A 19,517-nucleotide genomic window follows, 5' to 3' on the forward strand; every position below is an offset into this window, starting at 1 on the left:
ACATGTGATTTTTGTTATACGCTTGTAAAATTTATGGTTAAATTTATTCATAATAGTGTTGGTATTTATTATTTTAAATGGATTTTTAGAATATAGTATCAATGTTTATTTCTTACATATTTCCCTTGCTCAGAAGTGATGTCATTCTACATGCTCATGTTTACAAACTGAAGAACAACCACATGAACATGGAATTTAAACTTGCCCAGCTGAAGCTTAGTATCTTACCACTGACTGGGGTATGATCTACAACTGCATTACAATATGGGATTAATAAACATGCTCATTGTCTTAGTTGGCTTTCACTCACATTCTGTGACATGACATAAGCAAATAATACAATTTCAAAGAGTAAAAACACAGTGACTTTGTTTCCAAGAAGATAAGCCAAGCCTAGTAAAAAGGAAATATTCCAGTACTCATATTTTTTCTGTCTCGAACTTGAAATTATTCAAAAGCTGAATCACATTTAAATAACAATATGTTATAAGTAAAGGCTCTCTTTTGCTTTTTAATGTATTTTTGTTGCTTGTTTATATATGATTTACCTGGTACCTTAAAAAGACATATCACTAACACAGGCAATTTCATTAGGTATTATTTTATTTCATATGAACATATCATAGTTGCATCTTTTTTTTATTTATTTTATGTTCCCACTATATCTAAACTTTGCTAGATAGCATTCAAGAGAATGGGTTCCCTAAAATCAGAACATGCAGGATGAATCAATCCTGGTCCCACTGGGCCTGGGCCCACAGTCTGTCCCAGTCATTCAACTCTCCCTCAAATTCAGAGTGCTTAGATTGTTAGTATCCTAGTTCCCTCACTGTCAGGCCGAGTTCCTAGGCTACCATCACCTCAGGTAAGCTGTTTCAGTGGGTATTCCCTTCACAAACTTGATCTCTTGCATGTTTTCTTACAATTCCCATTATTCAATTGGGCTTTAGGAACTCAGCCATGTGATCAACTGTGGATCTCTGCACCTGCTTCCATAATTTGCTGGATTTAGATTCTATGATGACATTTATGATAGTCATCAATCTGACAACAAGGCAAGGACTGTTCAAGTATCAGTTCAACTATTACTTAGGGTCTAAGTTGTGGCCATCCTTGTGAATTCCTCCAATTCCAGGGTTTAGCTATTCCCATAATGTTTCTCTCAATGAATTTAACATTTTCCATGCTTGCTGTCTCATTCCTTCCACAAAACACACAATTCTTTTACTTTCAGTTCTTTCCTCTTCATTACTCTCTTTGTCCTTACTTTCTGTATTCCCTTTTCACTGCATCCATATTTTCCCAATTTTTCATGATATTTGTCTTTTTCCTCTTCCCAGGGTTATCAATTTTTTCCCCTTAATATTCCCCTTATTCCTTAGCTTCTCTGTGATCCTGGGCTATAGGTTCCCTATTCTATGCTTTACAGTTGTTGTTCACCTATGATTAGGTACAAACCATCCTCATTATTCTGGTCTAGGTTACCTCACTTTGAATGGAATTGTATATTTTCATTCATTTGCCAACAAATTTCAAGATATCTTTGTTTTCACTGCAGAATAGTTCTTTATTGTGTAAATGTGACCGTATTTTTTAAAAATCTATTTTTGGTCAAAGAGCCTGATTTTAATTCCATATTGCTCTTATTACATTTTATGTTTAAGTATTAAAGAAGAATAAACCTGACATTTTTCCACTTTTTGACATTATTAGCTACTATTAAGAAAAGATAATTTAACATTGGTATTTACAGAGGACCATTTCATATTTTGTGTGTAAGTAGAATACAATGATCTTTAGATGGTTAACTGTGTGGTCTGTGATTTATAATCATTCTCTTAATTTGTATGTTTTTGCGGTTACATTGAAAACTGAGACAGTCATGAATATGCTCATTTGGTAATTTGCAAACCTAGAATTCATTTTTAGAATATTTGCCTTTCTAAATCTTGGTTTTGTACAATCCCAGGACGTTAGAGAAGTGTGGCAACAGGAAGTTTAGTGAATATTCATGGCCAGCTAGGCTAGAATGGCACGTTTCAGACCCAGGAGGACACCTATCTCAATTGCACAAGGTTTGATGCATATCTGCATCAAACCCTCAATGATTAATATATAAGCACTTTTACCCTAATGAATTTCCAACAACTGTAACTAAATGTTTAATTCTTAAAGTATGTGCAGTGCCCAAAAATGCACTATGCATAGAGGAAAAACAGTAAAGCAAAACCCTTATTAGAGTAGCTATTTGTAGTACTTAGCTAATTGAGAAAGAAATTTAGAATTATTATCAGCATAGCTTGCCATGTAGGACACTCATGTACTAATAGATGGTTTCTAATTAATGGACATACAACTTCCTTAAATATTTTCTGTGTACATTAAAGATAGAAAACTATGGATCAAATTTAATAATAATTATGAAATTTTGAGAGGAAACAGGCAAACATAAGTGTTAAGAATATATATATACATATATATATATATATATTTAATATTTTTCCAGAAAAGAAACAATTTGAATATTTTTTTTTATCATTAAGACACAGTGGGAAAATTTATTTCAGTCAGGTCAATTTCAAGAGGGCTTGAAATCAATATTTCTTTCTACAATCCTTCCTTCTCCTTATACAATCTTCTAATGGACTTAAATATATTATGTATTGTAATTCAACTACATGAACCATTGTAATCATATATTTATATATTACATCTTCATTTAGTATATAAAACATAAATAATTATATTTCAATTGCATAAACATACACATAAAAATAGACAAAAAGCAGATCACAAAGAATAAGAAGCCAGATGCACTTGACAGCGCAAAGTCACAATCAAAACAAAACAATGATACAAAAGGAGGTTTTCATGTGTACAGCTAGAATCTAGGCAAAAGCAGCTGCAATGTTGCTGTGGCAACCAGTCTAAATTAGGCAGGTTTGTCTGTTGTTAACTGGAGGCAAAACAAAGGGTAAATTATATTTTATCCTGTTTTCCCCTTTAAATGACTCTGCTTCTTTTTACAACACACAGGGAGGAGGGAGACACAGATGAATCATGAGCTCCGGATGAGATCACAATGTAAAATGCAGTCCTGTGCTTTCAGGTTTGAGAGCTCTCTTCTTATTGGTTCCTAGATAACATAAAAAGGTCTGCACTGAGGGATTTTGCCAGCCAGTCTCCTGGCTAAAGCCCAGCGTTTAGCTGGAATTTAGTCAGGAGATTGGCTATACAGAAACCCAGAAAGAAAATCTGTTCCAGAGACCTGCAGGAGACAGACGCAATAGATACCTAGTAAAAGCAAAGAATTTCTGACATTACCCATTGCTTCCGCTAAGAGTCACCTGTTCCTGCTTGCAGTCTCCGAAATCACTGTTTCAGCCATAATATCTGTGATTTTATGATTAACCTTTGATTATTCATTTTCTGTAATCAAATTTTTGTTTGGGCGTCAATACCTGAGAGAAACTGGGAATGTACCGATCATATGCACGATTGGAGGACCCCCCCCCCCCCCCATGATAATTGCTTCATTGGGGAATAGCTTCAGGCATCTCGGATTCTGAAATTTTCAACTGGCAGATTCGACAATCAGTGTTTTTTTAGGGAGTATGACATGGCATTTCTGAATGTGATACCAGTAAGCTCTAATTGGCAGCGAAGAATAATCATCAGCCATCCCCAGGAAGAAACGTTTGATTTCAGGAAGATAGGCGTGATGCAGACCCAATAAGTGTGATATGTAATCAACTCCTAATTACCTCGCAGTGGTTTCATCTTTGATAATTGGATTCTGGTCAGAGATAAACTGCACTTTTTCCTGTCATCCATTTTCACTTTTAATTTTCTGCCGGACCACACCTTGAGAAGGGAGGGAGAAAGGAGTCAACAGCTCTGATGGATATCTCCACGGTTAACACGGGATTTGTTCCTATTGTTGGCATGGAGATCATTCTTTTCCTCTTTGGTTCATGTTCCAGGAACAATTTTAAAGCACACAATCCCGATGTCTGAAGCAAGGAGAGCTAATAACACTTTCAACATAGCAGGTCCTTTCTAGTCATGCTGTGGTTATATTCCATTTCTCAGCTGCTTGTCCCTATAACCAAAACCCAAAAGAATAGCAGTACGTAGCAGTCAATGTTGAATTATCACATATCAGACCTTAGGTATGTGTTGGTGTCACCAGAGATGGTCCCAATGAATGTCACAAATGTGGGTGTTGGATGTGTAAGGGAATGAGTTGTGAGATGAGATATAGACATTATCTGGGTTACTTGGAATCATAGCAGGAACATCCTTGAAAGAAAGGCAGCATTTGACAGAGTGGTATTGTGGCCAGGCTTACGGACAGCTGGAAATTTCATGGAAGGTATTCATCATAAAGCAATCTAGAGGAAGTCAAGTTTATGCCTTGTGTAGATAAATATCTATTGCAACTTTTCTCTATGCTGTCCAATTTTCCATGAACTGCCTACGAATAACCACATCCTTATTCCATTTTAGAAAACAAGAGAAGAACAGCTGAAGTTTTCTACAATTAGGACCTATGTAGAACGTAAGTAGATATTCAAGAAGTAGAAGCATATTAATCCCGTTGTAGATTGAGTATCTTAAAGGTAGAGAAGGTAGTAGTATTTTTACACCTCATCTGAATACACAAGCTTATGGTATAGCTGTAGGTATTCTTAAGGTTATTCTCTGTACTAATATAATAAATATGTCTAAGATTTATAAAACCCAAACTACATAGAAAAACTAGAGATAATCTGAGCGATCTAAGCATCACGTGCATATGTAAATAAGGAAGAGGAGAGCAGCCACATCCAAATCTCTCAATTCATGCATTGGTGGGAGAAATAAGGAGTTTCACTGGTGATATCAAGGTAATAGATGTTGTTAGACTAGGGGAAAATTAATTAAATTTCACGTCCTAGCATATGGAGCATCATATTTTCATTTGCATATAAGAGTTATATGTCAGAGATATAAATGATGACAATACATCTGAATTATACATCCTCCTAATGAACATGCCTATATAAAACTTAGTTTGTAATTAGTTTTGAATATTCACACACTTTCTTATAACAGGTGACCATCTTCAAGACTCTGTAAAGAAAGCTTTTGTTTCATGCTAGTTTCAGGATCAGCTATGATTCTTTCTGGTTTTCTGGCTATAAAGCATTTAACTGGCGTTTGTGAGCAGAATGCTACAACTTGCTTAATGACAACACAGACCTGGTGAGACCCCAGCCTGGATCTGGTTCTGAGATTAAGTATCTCAGAGGCAGTACACATTTCTTAGCCATGTAGGACTGGGAGGAACTGACAGGCAAGATGGAAGAGTTTGTCTTAGTCATTCCTACTTAGCATTTAAAAAAGCTTCTCATCAGAAAACAGTTACAGATATAAAAAGAACCAACTAGTTAAAAAAAACAATGTCTTCAAATAGACAGACAATAAATTGTCATAGATTTAATAAGTAAAGAAAAACAAGCCATGTAAGATGGAAAATACACAGAGAGAATGGTTTAAGTCTATTATTGTGTTTTATTCAATTTTTGACTGTAAAAGAGATAAGTACAAAAAGACACTTCATAGATTGTGGTGCTAATATAAACCCAAATATATGTTTTAAAGGTGTCTTCACTTCAAAATTTGGTTCTAGGTAAAGATATGTTGTTTTGGAAAAAAGGTTCTACTTCCTTTCTAGAGAGGATGAAAACCTGTAGATTTCTCAAGACTAATGTGATTCAATAGAAAAAGATGCACTTAAAGGTCTAAATAATCTCCTCCAACTAGTTTTGTCCAATAAACAGCAGTAATAAGTTAGGAAAGAATCATGAGCAAATTCAAAAATATTTTTATAAAATTTGGTTACATTTAAAGAGTGATATGCTAAAGAGATATGCATTGGTATAGATTTTGGTTTATTACTATAGATTTAAGATCAATTTTGTTATACATTATGTATATATATGTTTCTGCTGTTGATTAAGTTATTATATTGTGCAGCTAGTTTAAAATATAATGTATAATATTGAAAGATAGATTAATATAGAGTCACCTATATTAGTCAAGTTTGTAGTCTGGTTAGTTCGCTTTTCTAGAGTAACAGAGATATATTTCAGATGGATAGGTACAATTCAAACTTCTCAAAGACTAACAGAATATCATATTTAAAATGTTTTCAAAACTTAGGCCCTTTCATAACAATGAGACCATACTCATCGACTCCTGGTAGCACCTGGTAGCACTTCAAGAGGAAGATGGGCTGCAATTAGGCTCTTTATGTAGTTTGCTAGCTATTGGGTAAGAAACTGCTTTTTCCTGGACTGCTTATTGATTTGCATGGACCCACATAAAATTGCCTTCTAAAAGTGCCTAAAGAAAGTGAGACAGTCCTTAAAGTATCCTGCTTTATGAAAGGTTCTGCAAGACAGTCTGCATGACATGGAAGAAAGTGCCTGACAAATGGTCATTAGAGTGGGAACTGTCTTTAAAATTTCCTGATAAAGGCTGCCAGAAACTATGGGCCAATATGATGAATATGGGTGCCTGCAAAGTTACAGAAATTTTTAGATGACTGTCCAGGCTGTGAGATCTCTTAATTATAGAGTTTGGAAGTTGCATACAACACAATTCCTGTTAACTTAGATAATATCATCTCCTTTTGGAGACACTAATGGAGTTGAAGAATAAATAGTTATAATTATTTTCCTTAGTTATGATAAAATATAAGATAGATATAAATATTGTAACTGTGATCCTTCTAGATAACTGTTTTTATATGCAATTTTAGTATGTTACATTTAAATCTTTCTCTTTTATTTAGAAAGAAAGGGGAACGTGATTTGGGAGGTGATGTATTCAGTGAACGTATTTTATTACCTCTTGTTAATAAGTAAGCTGACTCAACCACAGTCTTAGCATAGTAAAGAAAGGATGAAAGATATATCTAGAAAAAGTAGCAGGAGTCACTGAGAAGTCATGAAGCTCCTCCAAAAAACAGATGCCTTTCCTGGAATCTGCTGAAATTTGCCAGTAAACCATGACCATATGGTGATCCAGAGAAGAGTGGGGATGGGTTATTTTAGGATATAAGAGCTAGCTAGAAATACTCCTAAGCTACTGGCCAGACATTATTGTAAATAATCGAGTTTCTGATTGGTTATTTCAAGTTAGGGCATTAAGATACATGCCATCAGCCTCTGACAACAGACCTATTCCTAAAGATAAGCTGTCTTCAAATGAGATATCCTTTTCCTTGGGATATAAATTGAATCTGCACATGCCATGAAGTATTTTTATTCCAAGAATAATGGTAAGCAGTATGTATTAACCAAGCGTAATTAGAAGAAACACTGCAAATTTTTAGCTTTTGAACAATTGTGTATGAGGAATATTGGTATAAAATCATCTTTTTATGGCATATAAGGCTATTGTTTAACACTCTAGAGCATATTAACCAGCATGCTTACCCTCAACATTACAATGCTGTTACTTTCTCATGAAGATTTCATTTGTGAGAATATTTTATCTTTTCTTGTTATGGTCATACTTCCAATTTTGGAATTTTCCTTACCAAGTTATTTTTGTATTCCCCCATTTTTTTTTCTTTTTCTATGCTTTCTTCCTGTTTGATTATTTTAAAATCAAGCACTCCGGAACAAAGACACAAATCTCTTCTGAAATGTAAGTGGTGATGATGAAAAGCTATATGCTAAACCCCAGGGTGAAGAAACTCCTGTGATGTATGACATTTCTTATTCTGATCTGGTTGACATTGGGCATGTGATCTCTAACAAGATGCTTGATTCCAGGATGCTGGCTTCTTTAAAGGGGAGTCAAGTTCTAACAGAGGGCAGATATATAAGAAAGAGAGCATTTTGCAAATTGCAATGCAGGAGGTGAAGATTTTGAAATTAGTGAATTACCTGTAGATTGTGGAATATGCATCCATATGCAAAGATGTGTGGATAAATTCGGACTGAAAATGCTTTTCAAAGCACAAAAATACCTCCAGCCATCTTTAACTAATGAAACCTTAACTAGGTTACAAAGAGATATTATGAGTTTCAAATGGAACTCTATAGAAAGCAGCAATTATAGTTAAATGTTTTCCACCTTAGTTGAAGGCTGATTTTGAGAGAGAGAGAAAAAAAAGGAGAAACTTTCACCTAGTAAAGCTAATAAACATCAGTTTCGTTACAATGAAATCAGAACACTGGTGAATCTCACTACTTCTCAGAATTATGCCACTGTTCAGTTTAGAGTGATATGTAGAATTTCTGACAGGTAAAAATGCAGGCTATTCCTGACTGAAGGAATTCAAAACATGCCCACTGTCACCAACACATAAAGCAGACTAAAGCAAAGTGTGAGAGGGATTAATTTGAAAATATTTATAAATTTTCTTCAGTATTTCTTCACAGAGCTAATCATTACTATTATTATTGGTTCATAAAAAATTAATTTAATTTTAATTTACAAAACATAATTGCTTTCTATTTTATTTTATTTTTGTGTTTTATATTTTTAAGGATCTAGTTCCTTATTTGTGTTTTTTACTTTTATGGCATGCAAATGACCATTATATGTATTGATATGGTTAATGATTCCACTAGTATTTAAGCAGAGTAAGGCTATCCAGCATAGGGAATAGTTTACAGAGCAGAGCAACAGCCCAACAGCAAGGACAGACCCTTCTCCCATTGTCAGGGCTGACAGAATTATTCCAAGCCTCACAAATGTTATTAATTAAGAGGCACTCAGGTGTGTTTTAAGAATTGTGGAAAATTTATTCACAAAGTAAACAAAGTATCGTTGAGAATTTCATAGTAGTATATGACACAATGGAATTCACCAAGGTGATTAGGAAAGTTTCCAAAAAGATTTTGCCTGTACATATTATATAGTACCTAAATTATGAAAACATAATTTTTGAGGCTCCAACATTGTGAATAATGAAGGCTATTTATTACAGGTCTTATATTCCAAATAATTCATGATCACAGAGGACTTACAAACTTCTAAATCTATAAAGAGTGCCATGATATTACGATTGCATTCCAGGATGAAATGAACATTTGCTTTGATCGGGAAACTGTTTGATATCCATATATAATAGTATAACTAAAAAAAAAAAAACAAACCTAGAAATAACCTCAAATATTCCCCTCCTTGAACTAGACCCTATTATTCAATAGGTACTAATGATGAATTTGTGAACATTAATCACCATGTCATAATCATTATTTGTGGATCTTATAATCATTACTTGTGGGTATTCCATGCTTCATATCAATTAAGTTTTGCAAAGAAGCAAAGTTCTCATTGGATTAAATGTGTACTACAGTAAAAAAAAACACATTATTTTTAGAGCATCATGATAAAGTAGTCCCACATCATTTTGGGGAAAGTAAAATTAAGGATTCTTTATTTAGGGGTAGCACCCCATATTAAAGTCCTCTGCATGAGCAAGGAACGGGGAACAAAATCAGGCTGATAAGAGGGAGAAAGACCATGTTTCTTGATCTATTGTTATAGTATGCAGGGAATATGCCTAAGTGGCCCAGCATCCAAAACCATTGTCTTAAGAAGTTCCAGAGTACTTCTCTCTTTTCTTGAAATAAGAGAGTTTTAAACCCAATGTAAAACTTTAAACAATAAGAACAGATATCAAAGTGGTTGCACAAGATTGCATTCCCTCCAGCAATGGATTAGGGTACCACTTCCTCCACAACCTCTCCAGCAAATGCTATCATTGGTGTTTTTGATTTTAGCCATTCTGACAGGTGTATGATGATATCTCAAAGTTGTTTTGATTTGCATTTCCCTGATTGCTAAGGAGGTTGAGAATGACCTTAAGTGTCTTTTGGCCAATAGAACTTCTTCTGTTGAGAATTCTCTGTTAAGTTCAGTGCCCCCTTTTTTTAATTGGGTTAATTAGCATTTTAACGTCTACTTTCTTGAGTTCTCTACATATTTTGGAGATCAGACCTTATCTATTGAGGGGTTGGTGAAGATCTTCTCCCAGTCAGTAGGTTGCCTTTTTGTCTTAGTGACAGTGTCCTTTGCTTTACAGAAGCTTCTCAGTTTTAGTAGAGTGGCTCCCAGGAGGCCAAGGCGATGTCCCCAGTTAGTTCCTTGGGCAGCTGAGGATAGGGAACCTGAAATGACCCTATCCTATAGCAATACTGACGAATATCTTGCATATCACCATAGAACCTTCATCTGGTGATGGATGGAGATAGAGACAGAGACCCACACTGGAGCACTGAACTGAGCTCCCAAGGTCCAAATGAGGATCAGAAGGAAGGAGAAGATGAGCAAGGAAGTCAAGACCACGAGGGGTGCACCCACCCACTTAGACAGTGGGGCTGTTCTACTGGGAGCTCACCAAAGCCAGCAGGACTGTGACTGAAAAAGCACGGGATAAAACTGGACTCTCTGAGCATGGCGAACAATGAGGGCTGATGAGAAGCCAAGGATGATGGCACGGGGTTTTGATCATACTATATGTTCTGGCTTTGTGGGAGCCTAGCCAGTTTGGATGTTCACCTTCCTAGATATGGACGGAAGGGGGAGGACCTTGGATTTTCCACAGGGCAGGGAACCCTGACTGATCTTTGGACTGGAGAGGGAGGGGGAGAGGAGTGGGGGAAAGGGGAAACTTTTTTCTTTTATTTTTCCCTTTCTCAATTAAAAAAAAAAAATTAAAAAAGAACAGATATCATAGATATCAGTATAAAAATTAGAGTTACCAGAGAAACTCTTTCTTGAAAAACCAATAAAAAATAGAGTTTTACCCATCATAAACAATATCCAGAAAAAAAAATTGTATCCTATCTGTTTCAATAATACCCTATCCTATGGAACTAAGTCTTATATTAGAAATGGATTGTCCAAGTTATGAGAGGAATGTAACTATGACTACCAATTATTCAACCCTATGGAAAACCTGAGAGGAAAATAATATTATTTTAGTAAACATGAAGTACAACGAAGCAACTTTCAAATGTGCAAGAAATGACAGAGGCAAATGGCTATGTAGGCAAACACACAAAGTCTCATTTTCAACATTGGAGCAAATAACATTTCCTAAGACCTAGAGTCACTGACAGACCATTTTCAGAGGCACAAATACTTGTTGGGAAACTTTTTATAGGGTTTCTAGAGATCTTCTGGGAGGACTTGCTCCATCAAATAACATTAGCCTGGTAACAATCCACAGGTTCTCATCTTCTGTGGAACAAAAGCAGGGCATCTTTTCAAAATTAACATATCCACCATGCGGTGATTGTGCACAACTTTATTCTCAGCACTTGGGACTCGAGAGTCAGAGGCAAGTGGATCTCTGTGAGTTTAAGTCCTGCTTTGTCTACAGAGCTAGTTCCAGGACAGGCTGCAAAGTAACAGAGTAACCATGTCTTGAAAAACCGATAAACTAAAAGAATATCTTTAGATTCAAATTATGATGCAAGAAAAATATATGTTTTCGTAAAACATAGGAGCCCCTGAATCAAATGTCCATCTGCCATCCCTGTATGACAATCAGTTATTTGATTTTAATTTAATTATTTTCTTTTGCTATTTTCCAACATTACTGCAGCCTCTACTCTGCCTCCTATTTCACCCCTACATTTGGACAACATCTTACTATGTTCCTCCACTGTATTCTCACAATATGGGGCAGGATTCTCATGGACACCAGCAAAGCTTGGCCTAAAACCGTGCCATAACACCAGGCATCTCTTCCTATATTTATGCAGAAAAATGCAATTCTGCATGAGGAACAGTTTTCAAAGTATCAGTCAAAGCCAAAGAGACACATCATTCTCTCACTGCTAAGTGTCCCTCAAATAGATCAAGCATCACAACAGTCACAAATAAGCAGAGGAACTAGGTGCGTCTCTAGAAAGCACCGTGGCTGTTGCTATATCCCTCTGTAATTTCTGAAAGTCATTCAAAGTTTCTCATCTTTCTCTTTTAATTTCTAATTTCTGAGGATTAATTTCTTTTGGATAAGCATATATTCCAAAATATTCAAAAGATGTAAGTCTTTGTAATTTCACTGGGGAAATTACTAACTCTAAAAGACATGATTCTGCTGAAGCTGACAATATATTAGAAACAAACTTACTTCTTTTAAATGAACAAGAAAGTCACCATCCTTAAAGGACTATATAAACTTGTGGAAATTGAATTGTAAGATTTTGTGGAGCCTGCTCCACATATTTCTGGCATAATAGAAAACAATTTGTCATACCCTGAGGCAAGATAGTCTAATGGTATCTTCTAATTTTTTAAAAAAAAAAAACTGATGAAACACTAAATGCATATCTTTGAGAATTTCAGTGAGCCGATAGGATGGTCTAAAAAATCTTTTAAAAAGAGAACAACATTATAGGTATCTTTTGTTCTGGAAGAAATAGAAGGCAATGCAAGATGTATAGCTCCAATTAACTCTCATTAACAATTCTTAATTCTAATATCAATTACCAATTTCAAGATATCTTTGTCAGGAGGAACCTATTTTACTGTTTCTTTTTTTTCTGTAAAACAGAAGTCATAGCTAGTCACTGGCTATACGAGTGTCCAATATCTGAGGATATTCAAATAAAATCAGAAATAATACTCTTATTTCTAAATGGTCTCAAAGCAGACTTACAAAATAACATAGCATAATCGTAGGCTAGCTTTATTTCTCAAGCACTCAGTTTCTGTGTTTCCAATTAATCTGTTTGGTTACTGCAGCATCCTGAAACAATTCTTCAGGTCCCTGAATTAATTTACATTAGACTTCAGTCTGCTCTCCAGAAGACAGAAGTTAATTCCAGGCGTTCTTGTCATTGAAGTAACTTGGGCATATACTGCTATTGCAATGTTTTTTTTATTTTTTACTTTTTTATTTTTTTTTAATTTAGAAAAGGAATAAAAGTTTAAGTCTCCTCCCATCCTACAATTTCCCTCCCCCTCCTCACACCCGTCTCCCCCTCCCCGCACACCTCTCACTCTCCATCTCCAGTCCAAAGAGCAGTCAGGGTTCCCTGCCCTGTAGAAAGTCCAAGGTCCTCCCTCCTCCGTCCATGTCTAGGAAGGTGAACATCCAAACTGGCTAGGCTCCCACAAAGCCAAAACATGATTTAGGATCAAAACCTTGTGCCATTGTCCTTGGGTTCTCATCAGCCCTCATTGTTCGCCATGTTCAGAGAGTCTGTTTTTATCCCATGCTTTTTCAGTCATAGTCCAGCTGGCCTTGGTGATCTCCCAATAGATCAGCCCCACTGTCTCATTGGGTGGGTGCACCCCTCATGGTCCTGACTTATTTGCTCATCTTCTCCCTCCTTCTGTTCCTCATTTGGACCTTGGGAGCTCAGTCCAGTGCTCCAGTGTGGGTCTCTGTTTCTATCTCCATCCACCACCAGATGAAGGTTCTATGATGATATGCAAGATATTCGCCAGTATTGCTATAGGATAGGGCCATTTCAGGTTCCCTATCCTCAGCAAAATTTAATTGCTGATTTCTATTTTTTATGAAGTCACTCACCAGTAAGCATATGAAAAGAAAAAGGAATTTGTTGGGTCAGGTTTCTCAGATCTGTGACCCAACATCTTTCTTCATGTTTGGTTTTCAACAACCGATAGTCTCTATTTGACAGGCAAGCTTTGCCCAATTGTTTCCATTTCTCATAGTGTAAGGCTTTTAAAATTCTGTACTCCAGCAACATTTGCATCAAAGGAACATTTGAGCTATACTGAGCTCGAGTTGCTTTTAATTCTTTGAGTTGTTTGAATGGGCTCAGGGCAACTAATTTATTATTTGTCCTGCACATATCTTTGCTCTATTGCTAATAACATTTGTCCTTTCTCTCCTCAGAAGGTGCCTTCTCTGAAACTAGCTTGCGTGAGAGATACACAACACATCTGGGTGTTGCACTACTCCAGGTCTCTGCATCTTTGCTTGATCATAGCCAGTCCTTGTGTAAGAGGAGGAGTGCTTTTGTGATAAGAGGAGATTTACAGAGTTTCCAACTTCTGTGAAGGTAGTATTACTAAATTCCTCAAGCTTCATAGATCCTGCTTAATTATTCCACAATTTTCTACTATTCAGCATTGCTCATCAGAATCAAAGGACTTGAAAACTCCCTATTCTTGTTCTTAGCAGTGTCTACCTATAGCTCTCTCTAGGCACAGGCTGATCATAATCACACAGTACTATAAATGTTTCCTCACATAACATCTCTATGTTGGATAGGAGTGTCCTGTCTCAGGTGTAACCATTGCAGGCAGAACTACGCTTTACCTATTATGTGCAAATACAAACTCTCCCTTATGAGCCCCCACAAATGAAAAGAATACTTTGTGGTAATTCCAGGTTATAATGGTCTTGGTATTTTACCTCAATTTTTCTGTGTCCAAGGTACCTTGCTTGGGAAATCAAAGGCTGAGTTTCTTTACAAATTCTAAAAAATTCTGTTTTTGAAACTGATCCACCTAAGCTCCTCTAGCCTGTAAATTATCTCCAAGACAATTCCATAGTCACTAAACTACTGATTTTCTGTCATAATACAAATTTACTTACAATTATTATCCCTTGTTGTTCAACTCATGCTCACTTTTACTTTTTTTTACAAAGCACTCTTTACTTAACACCTCTACTCTTGGTATTGATCATGTAATACGTCCATAGTCCATTTTCAAATCTGAGGATCCATCACTTAGTGTCCTGAACTACCCATTTCCATACTTGTGGAAGGCATAAGGATTAAGATAAAAATTTACAAGAATAATTATATAGATATTGAAGGATACGCAATGAATAATGTTATATGTCTCAAGTTGATTATTCAAAGTTCATATATATCTCAGTCCAAAGATGGGTTAGGAGGCAAGAGTTCCTTGCCATGATACAAAGAACAAACAAAGTAATATTCTCTCAAAATCACCGAACAGGGAGCAACCACACCCTGAGTCAAAATACCATTTTTTTCTCACAATGTCCTATAAAAACACCTTAAGTCAAATCATCCTAGCTTATACCCTTCAAGAAACAAATGTAGATCTGGACTCTCTGACCATTAGTTCTATCTGCTCCCTGCCTACCTAAGTTGTGTCCTATCTCATCAAGACCATCAGAGTTTCATTATTCATTACAATGAAAGAAACACACAAACATAAGGAACTCCCACACCAAACTGTAAATGAGTTAAGTTCAGAGTGATATTTCATAGTATGTGTTGCTAATCTCAACCAGCATATATGCTTTAAAGATATATTGTCTTCAAAATTTGGTTCTTGTTGTATATTTGTGTATAATTCATTCTATCATTTTATATGTAATATGAAATTATAATTTGACTGCACAAAAACTACACATATAAACAGACAGACAAAAATTTATCACAACAAATCAGAAGACAGATACATTGGAGCCCAGATTCAAAATCAAAAATCTCCAGACAGGAATGAAGGCTTCCATGTATATAAGTAGATTTGTGGCAAAAGCAGCTTCTGGCTCGCACAACCTGTCACATTTTGTAGGATGTTAACTGGAGGCAAACTGCAGCATAAAGTACATTTTATTCTGTGTTCCCCTGTCATTTGCTCTACTTCTTTTCACAACACACAAGGAGGAGGGAGGCACAGGTGACTCATCAGCTCTGGATGAGATCACCATGTTCAATGCAGTCCTTTGATTTCTGGTCCTTGGTTTGAGATCTCTCTCCTTATTGGTTCTTAAATGGCACAGTGTTTCTGCCATCTTTTAGATATAAATGTATGAAACTTTCAAGTAGTTTTAAAAACATGAAACATCAAATCATAGAACACACAGCCTCCTATTTCCTTTAGAAAGATCGTCTCTACTGCATATGTTATTTTCCTACTAGTGCCAAAGATCATCACTGATGAGGGTCAAATTATGCTCAGATATATGAACATATCTTTATTTCACTAGACTATTGAAGAATAAAAAATATAATATTTATGAAATTCTTCACCATTGTAGTTATACATTCCTAGCAATTAAGGCTATTTGAGTTATGCACACAAGCAATAATATTACTACTTCAAATAAGCAAATCACAAGTGGTAATATTCCATCCAGAACAAGTGTTAATAAACTGAAAAATGGGTCCTAATTGATCCACTTATTTTGAGTGACTTTTCAAAATTTGCCCTAAAAGATCTTCCAAATAAATGGCTGATATTTTACTCCATAATACATAAAATCTGGACATACATGATATGATAATTCATTACTTTCAATAATATTCTCCAAGGTCTGATTAATGGACCATGCTGAAAATCTTTGAAGATGAGAAAGAGATCTACCTATATTAACACCAGGTTGTAACAAATGATGTAATTCCACTGATAAACAAGGACAACTTTCAAAGCTCATTGGCTTTCTATCATCCATATAAGTAAAATTATAAGAGGGCTCATCAAAATTATTCAGAGAAGTCAAGTCATTACAAGGAGGAGAGAGGATACTTACAGTGATATACACTAAAACATCCGTATCTCCCTAAAAGACAGGCTGAAACATAGGTGTACAAGAGACTTAAGCACAATAACTTACAGCGGATCCCTGATAAGAAAAGACAGTTAACAAAGCACATATGGCCAGAAAAAATATTAAGCTATAACTGGTCTTTTGGACTGACAGACAATAATCTGACCATAGGGAACAAGAGATTTCACCTGATCCCTATTTGGTGATCGTGGTAAAGACCTATGTGGTTGAGGTCACTTCCATGAATATGATTTTACCAAGGCCAATATTGGAATGTCTTCTTCAGGATCCATAACTGTCACTCATCCTGAAGAGAGATAATACCCACCCCTATCCCATTCTCCATTAGCAATGCTGGCTGCCGTTCAGTATCTATGGCAGTTTTTCTGCTTTTTCAACATTTGGAGTAAGAGACAAATATTTTTCTACTCCAATTAGATTATTCCTTTGGTATAGATTTAAGAAAATTAGTATGTGTTAATGTAAAGTTGCCCTAATTCTTCTAAATAGCTCACATTAATTCCTTAACAAAGTCTTCCTTTATGAATTTCAATTTGTTGTTTTAAAATGTAATGGATTTGCAAGTATGATTAGTTTATCAAATAGAATTTTATATTGAACATGTAGATGATTAGCATTAGTATGTAAATGTCCATGTTCCTCTTGAACAAAAGAAAAAGCAACCAAAAATTGCTAAGAGCATTTCCAAATTTTCAAATGTCAGATCACCAGACATTTTTCATGTGATCAGAGGTTATAACCTATTCCAAAAGGCATTTTGAATATTCTGTTTAACTAATTTTACTTTTGCCTGAGCTTCTTTGGTAAAAAACTGATTTGTCCGTATCCAAAGCGTTTTAAATCTTTTAAATTTTTATGTTCTTTTTGCAAATTATAAAAATGGTGGCTATAGTTTCAGGAGCCAATTGCAGATTTCTACTTTCAGATGGAATATTGTTTCTTACTTTCTCATAACTATTAATATTTCCTGTTTCCTAAACTGAGAACATAGCTCATTATAACACTCATTGACATTTTTATATACTTAGTCTTTTAAGAAGTTATTTCCTTGCTTCTTCTCCAATTACGGTTCTTTCTATTGTTTGTTTTAGTTGAGCTAGGAATTCAATATAAGGCTCATTAGATTTCTGGATAACTTTAATCCAAGAACCATAGTTCTCTCCCATGGAGCGAAGATACTCCCATGTTTCCATGCCTATTTCTCTCAGTTATTCTTGTATTTCATCTGGGGTATGAGTCTGCTGATTTGGGTTATCATAAGCTCCACTTACCTGTTAACATAGGAAAAATAAGTTCCCTTAGCAGAGGATTGTTGCTGACTGGATTAATTTAACCCTTCTCAAATTTAAAAACCCATATTTGCCATTGCAAATATTTAGGCTCCTTTTAATCTATTTAGTCCAACTTATCTTTTAATAATACTTTCTCTTCTATCTCAAAAATATTGTCAACTACAAAATAATACCTCTAAAACAAAATTTATGAATTCTAGTAAAACAGTCAGTTATATGGATATTTCTTGGTCCAAATGCTTATTAGTAATCTTTAAGAGCCTCTCTGACTCTCTATCCTTTTATCTCATCTAGAAAACATTTTTAATATTCTCAAAAAGTTAACTATTAATATTAATACTTACCACTCGTGCAATGAATGCATGTCTCATTTCATGCTAAGTAATTGCTTGTCCCATGATCTCTGTTCTACTACTGAGGTTTAGAAGACACAGCAGGTTCCTGTGTTTCTCTTCCTCTTAATTATAATTCATTTTATGTGTGCCTCTCTGAACAGCTTCTTCACTTATTCCTCCTTGTTCCAGAAACACGTCGTTACCCTGGCTCAACTTTTAGTCAACAGAGGCTCTAGAGGGGGAGTGAAAATGAGATGGGACAAGAGACACAGGAGATGGAGACAAGAGAGTATTCTCATCAAATCTTGTTTATTCAAGGGAATAATCCAGGTAAATATAGGGTAAGAGAAAAGAGGAAATTCTCCTTGTGTATGGGGTAACTAGGCAACTTATTAGAAAATCAAACTATGGTCTAATGGTCAGGTATAATGTCCCTAACTGCAACATGAAGAAAAGTCACAGTGTTCAGAACACGGAAACAATGGAGCAATAACTTCTTGCAATTAGTATTTGACAGATCAGAAGAGAATGAGTAGCCAAGCACAAAAGGGTGGGAGAAACTGATTCAGGGAGCTGTAAGTCTCCCACAGGTTATCCTATTTATTTTTATTAATTTTTAGAAAGCCGAAAGTCACTTTTACGGTACTTTCCCTGTCTTAGGTTTGGGGAAGCTCCTGTAGTCCTACCCTTAGTCATCAAAGGAAGACAGAACTGCTTTTAATTCTGTTCCAATCTTAGGTGGCATGGTTAACATAGGTATACATCCTCCCATTCCCTCTCTCTTGCTAACCAGCCCATGGCACCAAGTTTAAAGGCAAATTTCTATGTACCTCATGTGTACATGAACTTTCCAGTTAAATACTGTCATATTTTTTTCATATTGGCCATGTATAATTTGATAATGGACCTGTATAATTTCGTTTTCTTGTATACTTTACATATTAGTTGCGTCATACACCTGTTGCTTCATATGTGCCATCAACTTAAGAGAAAAGATCCTAGCAAAACAAAATTAACAAGCCAAGCAAGTATGCTAAAAAAGGAAGAAAGTGAGGGGCATGTTGCTGATGCCTTCATGGTGTTAATAAGAGAGCAAAATAAAGCTTCTAGTAGGTTTTTGTGTATTTGTCATATTTAAAGGAAATACAGTGAAAGAAAAAAAAGTAGACAGAGCAAAGCACTTCCAACCTTATACCTGGTGATGCGTCATGAATTGAACTCAAAGCCACTTCCTTATCTAGGGTACAGATTCTGACAGAATGCTTGAGAAATGGGCAGAGAAAGTATGCTTTCATCTATGCTTGGTCTGCCTAGCAACCGTTTCCCATTTTCGTCTCATCT

The 19,517-nt window shown here is 35.6% G+C and overlaps 1 long non-coding RNA gene across 1 annotated transcript; it reads left to right on the top strand.

Moving 5' to 3' along the window:
* Positions 1 to 3,042: 3,042 nt before the first annotated feature.
* Positions 3,043 to 13,991, top strand: LOC121452178. The gene is made up of 4 exons (XR_005974818.1): positions 3,043 to 3,109; positions 4,510 to 4,561; positions 6,208 to 6,318; positions 13,889 to 13,991. It is a non-coding gene; the product is annotated as an uncharacterized LOC121452178 (long non-coding RNA).
* The last annotated feature ends 5,526 nt before the right edge of the window (positions 13,992 to 19,517 follow it).

This window comes from Microtus oregoni, unplaced genomic scaffold (genome assembly GCF_018167655.1).
Source record: "Microtus oregoni isolate MIOR12 unplaced genomic scaffold, Mior012 000000F_ref0000247, whole genome shotgun sequence".
NCBI classification, from domain to species: Eukaryota; Metazoa; Chordata; class Mammalia; order Rodentia; family Cricetidae; genus Microtus; species Microtus oregoni.